The 5,800-nt window shown below is 41.6% G+C and overlaps 1 pseudogene; it reads right to left on the bottom strand.

Annotated features, from left to right (window-relative positions):
• Positions 1-527: 527 nt before the first annotated feature.
• On the bottom strand, positions 528-4,405 carry LOC136609925 (CCR4-NOT transcription complex subunit 8-like; annotated as a pseudogene).
• Between the last annotated feature and the right edge of the window lie 1,395 nt (positions 4,406-5,800).

Here is a 5,800-nt window from a genome sequence, read left to right as displayed (position 1 = left end):
GCCTAATCGGCGCTATCCATTGGATAGAGCCAATCGCATTGCCAGGGGGGACTGCCCGCAGCCCAGGATGACAGCTCCATGCTGTCAGCTACCTGCGGGCACCGACAGCATGGAGCTGTCATGTCCTCAGCTAAAAGGGCATTAATCCTAAGAGGATGCGTGTTTCTACGTCCTCTAGGATTAAAGCCCACTTAGTGAGAACGTAAAAACACTATGGGGCCGTCACTAAGGGGTTAAAGGTTCTCAGCTTTGCAGAAGTTGAGGAGAAACACTGACCCAGTCAAAGATTTTCTCACTATGTTGCAGTTATATATCCCAAACTGAAAGCAAAGGAGATGTCTGCAATTGTACGAGAATGAGCAATGGATTGAGGTGTTCCCATAAACCACAACCCACAAAATCGGTCACATGTGAAGTCATTCATGATGTTTACAAATGTTTTATTTATTTTTTTGTAAGATTCGAATAAAAGCTTTAAAACAATGAGAAATGTTACATATCTGGCACAATATTTGTAATTACAGTCATTACGACAGCCGCTTGGGAGCATAAAAATCATGGATTTTTGCAAGCCATGGATAACATAGGAAAAGGGTGCAACACATTGGCAGGAGACGGGAGACCCAGTGAATGGTGTCTGATTGCTGGTCGTTGTTGATGAGACTTGATGCCTATTTTCTCCTCTCTTGACTGGGGCGCCATTCTTGTTCCCAGCCCATACACACGTCCACAGTACTTGGCATCATCAATATGGTCCCCAAAAAAACGCTGTTAGAAGAAAAAAAAAATGATAGTTAGATCAAGTACATATTTGAAAATAGGAAAATCACTTTAACCTGTTAGTGCCCACCTGCCATAAACAAGCAATGGTTGGTCAAGGGTGAGATATGCAGATGGCTCAAGAGCAGAGCTTGCTCCATATATGGCAAGGGCAGGCTGCTTGAAACAGTAAACACCCAACTACATCAGCCATGAGGACATTCAACTACTTGGATGTTGCAGTCAATGTAGATCACAGCAAGTAAGCAGCCGGAGAAGGGAACCCCTTTAGCGGCTCATCAGCCCCCAAACCAGCCCAGAGGTTCCCAGGGTTTCCATGTATTGCAGTCTATTAAAGGGGCATTAGACAGAATTTATCTGACTTACAGTCAGCCCAGCCGCGACTCATCCTGAAGTGCATGGCAGCAGGGGGCCGTGAACCACTGCTCCATTTACTTTAATGGAACCGCTGGACATTGCTAGCTCTGCTTTCTCTGTCTGTCCCAGTGTAGTGAATGAAGCTGTGGTGAGAATGTGAGGCCAACCCCTGCCATGCACTTCAGGACAAGCCCCTCCTGGGCTATCGATATGACAGGTAAACCCCTTCATGGGACAATGCCTTTAAGCCCTGCCTGTAGACACTTGTAAAGTTCCCTCACTGAATGGTACAGAAAATAAACCCACCTTTTTCATACAGAAGAACACCATGCTGGTTAGAAGCGAGTCCGATCCCGCTTGATGCTTTCCACCAATCCTCTGCAGATTTAACTGATCGGCCACGTCCTGAAGACCCCCCTGTACAAAATAAACGTATTGCTTTAGACAAGACATAAACTTCAGTAGCGTTCATTATTCCATCTGCATGCATGACGCTATGATCACTACCACACAGAGCAAATCTAAAGCCAGGTTTACACAAGGCAATTTCATAACCCACCTTGATATAAAAGCAGCTTTTCATTAAGTATTTTACATCATAGATGGACGGGAAGAAGATATTCAGTTTGTGGAGGAACTCGTGTTCGTTCTCCGGAAGTCGAGAGTTTGTTAGAATCTTCAGCAGATATCCAAAGTCAAAAGAGCTGCAGAAGACAAAGATAATATTCAATGAAAAAACAAGACCAGATGAGGCCAAAACAATACAAATCCATCAACACCACCAAGAATAGAGGTTATACAGCAAAAATCCACAACATATGTACAGTACCGATATTTAACAACACTACTTCAGATTTCTTTGATATGGATTTTTAAATCTAGGCTTCAGTATATTGTATAAGCAATTGGAGAGTTGCAAGTTCAAGTCCCCTATGAGGACAAGAAACCTATTTTAAAAAATCTGTTAACCTTCATTATTAAAATATTAAACACTTAATTTTTTTACGTTTTTAACATTAAAAGGTACATTATGTTGTACAATAAATGGTACCAAGGAAAAATACAATTTGTCCCGCAAAAAGCAAGCCCTCATACGCCTAGGTCGCTGGGAAAATAAAGTTATGTTTTTTTAAGTGAAAAAATAAAAATGGACATTTGTTCAAAGGGTTAAAAGCCTGGATAATCACTTTAAGATGTGACTGCATTATGAGCGTTAAGGTGGTATTTCCCCAAAACACTGTAAAACCTCACCTGTGAAATGAGAGCCACTTCACATTATCACACATAACCACTCCAGAGGTCATGAGCAACTTTGCAAACTCCAGCGTGTCGATGCCTTCTTCTTCATGCTTCTGGAACTGAAGCCCGCAATTTGCTAAAAAATTGATGGAGTCTTGAGAATATAAATCCTTCCTGCAAGAGTAGAAGAAAATGATGAAATTCCATGACACATTGCAGAATTCTCAGACTCTGTATATCTGTTGCACACAGGGAAGACTGTGGCTCCAGCACACTTTTAACATAAAACTCAAGATAAAATAACTCCAGAGGCCGCTGCTGCAGCCAAGCTCCACACCTGGCACCTTTCAGATGCTTCATACAGCTGATAGCCACCCACCATTGGTAGTTCCAATAATACGTATTTAAGAGATTGGATGCTGACTCCAATGAGTTCTTTCTTTGGTTTATACTCAATCTTGTTTGGCCCCTTAGATTCGGCTCCCGGCACTGTTAATGTGTCTAGTGGATGGTACCGACTACTCATCGGCAATCGGTCTTTTCAGACTTGAATGACAGTGAGCCTTGGGAACCACTAACTTTAAATCACAGTATCCAAAGCCTACGAAGAGCTGATCTGATGGAACGGGAGTGAATTTAAACCAAAAACAGACATTGTTGGAGAAAGCGGGGCTGTAGCTGCAAAGCTATGCTTCCAGTCTTGCTGACATCCCTGAGAGAGAATCTGATTTATACATTTCAGTCCTCCTTCTGGTCTTAATTATCCGTTAAGTCAGTTTTGCTAATGAAAATGTCCAGTGGGTTTGTGTTACAACTCGCGCTAAACCCTATTACAATGATCAGACTTACCTGAGGTTAAACTTGAAGTTAAATTGCCAGGTGTTGGTTCCGGGTGGGTACTCGCCCTTCTCATTTATGAAGGTGAGACCGAGCTGTATAATATTTAGCAAATCCACATTGCCTCGTACGAGCTGATACTGATAATCCATATTTCTTCGGATAAATGGCCTCGTCACCACACCAGGATACTCTGTGTCCTGCCAACAGCAAAGGGAGAAAGATCATCATTAAGTCAACGAAATGCAATCTGAAATGCAACTGAAGCCTATATATGCTACACCAAACCAAGTCCAACACACAAGACACAGGAACATAGGTAATAGAATTTTATTAGAACGTTCCTGAGCCCTGATGCGCTTTTCACCACCTGCTTTCTCAAATTTTTTAGTAATCTTGCGTTCTAATAAAATGTATTTCCCATGCTCCTGTGTCCTGTGCGTTGGACTTACTGATTTGGCACAGCTGAAGCATTATGTGGTGTTTAGTCAAATCAATAGGTTCTCTATGTAATCTTAGACAGGACAGCCCTCCACAACAAGAGACCCCCTTTTTATCTTTTTTACCGCTCTCCCCTCAGACCAACATATAAGGATCCTTAACAAGGAACGGCCCCCTATGAACTGAGAACTCCCTAACGGTGTATGAAGATGTTTTTTTTTCAATTGGACAAACCTTTTAATAAAGTTGTTCAGGGCTAGAAAAACATAGCTGCTTTCTTACAAACACCGTGCCACTGTGTCCTTTGGCTGTGTCAGATCTTGCAGCTCATCTCCCATTCAGTTCAATGGGGCTGAGCTGTAATACCAGACACAACCACATGGACAAGGGTGTTGCTTTGCTTAGATGAAAGCAGCCATGTTTTTCTAACCCTGGACAACCCCTTTAACCCTAGTTGCTGTGTAGTAAAATATGCTGTACATCAGGCATAACTGGATCTCCATGCTATTGCCATAGAAGACAAGTGCCACTCCACTGTTTACATAATAGAGTCCATGATGCAGGGAAGCACACTCTTGAGCTGGTGAATATCACTTTAGTATTTGCAGACACAGTCCTATATCTTGCAGATAACAGCACTCACCATTGCAATGTATCTGTAGGAGCGGACAAGCTCGCTGATTTTACGCATCTCTTCTTCCAGGTTGATTGCCCAAACCTCACAGATCACTTGACTGTTGGCAGCGGGCATCGTGAGTGGATACATGGTAATTGCCGGATGATGACTTGTATAGAGGGAGGAGCTTGTTCTGGATAGACAGAGGTTTTACACCTGTGGGTTTAATACAAACAGATATTATTGCAGCGTTTATGATTCATCCTTAATATCCTTTAAAATCGGCTGCTTGTTCCACAGCTGATTTCGGCAACACAAAAATGGCTGCTTATCGGCTGTCCTAAGGGGATGACTGATCGTGCTTATAATTCTGCGTTCTTGTAAGCGATTATTGGCCAATGTCAAGCAAAGTAAATGAGCGGTGATTGACATGCATGTTGATCAGTGCATTTTATATAGGCTGACAATTCGGCCCACATAAAGACATCTTACAGTTATACAATGAATGATAATGCCTTCACTTATTGTACATTGTTCAGTTTCTGCAGCCATAAAAATCAAACGACAATCGGCCTGTGTAAACAGATAGTCATTCATCTAGGAATGACTGCCTGTATACTATGAATGGAAGCCAGAAGAGATCAACGATGCGTTCCGCACTCACTGAACCATTATGTATCTGTTCACATGAATGTATTTTCACAGCCGTGTATTAAAAAGCAAAGTATAGATGGTAAACCAGGCAGCATCTGATGAGTTTCAATAAGCAATAACTTTTATTCATCCACAATGCATTGTGGAGAAATAAAAGTTATTGCTTATTGAAACTCATCAGATGCTGTCTGGTTTACCGTCTATACTTTGCTGATTGTTCTGGTCTTGATCCGGACCTTGCTGGGCTGGTGCATCTATACCTCATGCTGGGGACCAATTCAGGTTGGTGAAATCCGTATCTGAGTGCTGCTTTGTTATATACTACATGTATTAAAAAGCAGCACACACTACTTTTGTTGTCTCTGTTCTTGCCTTCGTTGCTATTATTTTTTGTTGGGCAAATACAGGTCCATATTTGCACAGGAAAAAATAAAACCAAAAATAGCAAAAGCAGAGGCAATAACAGATCAAATACTAGTAACTGGCCTCACCCCATCATCATTAATACAATGAGGGGTGTCTGGACGGCTCCTTTTCTTGCTCCTAACTAATTGTCTTTGAATAAGATTCAACAAATGCTAATTGACCTGTGTATCCCAGTGTCAGGTAGTCCATTATATGTATGCTAAGTGATGTGGATTGCTAGATATGGTTGAGGTGGGGGTGGGTAGACAGGATTTGTGTGAAACTTGCTTAAATTCAAAATTCAAAACTTCAATAAAAAATTATTTGTGCTCTGATAGTAAAACCTTTCATGGACCCAATCAATCATTTAGGAGAAATTTGCAATCAGTACAACAATCTAAAATTAAAGCAACTCTTTAGTTTCAAAAGAGATTTCTATGTCAGGACCAGAGGGGGCAAGAGAATATTTCA

Source organism: Eleutherodactylus coqui, chromosome 2, assembly GCF_035609145.1.
Source record: "Eleutherodactylus coqui strain aEleCoq1 chromosome 2, aEleCoq1.hap1, whole genome shotgun sequence".
Lineage (NCBI taxonomy): Eukaryota > Metazoa > Chordata > Amphibia > Anura > Eleutherodactylidae > Eleutherodactylus > Eleutherodactylus coqui.
The sequence above is the reverse complement of the archived record's forward strand: the minus strand, read 5'-3'. Positions and strand labels throughout refer to the sequence as shown.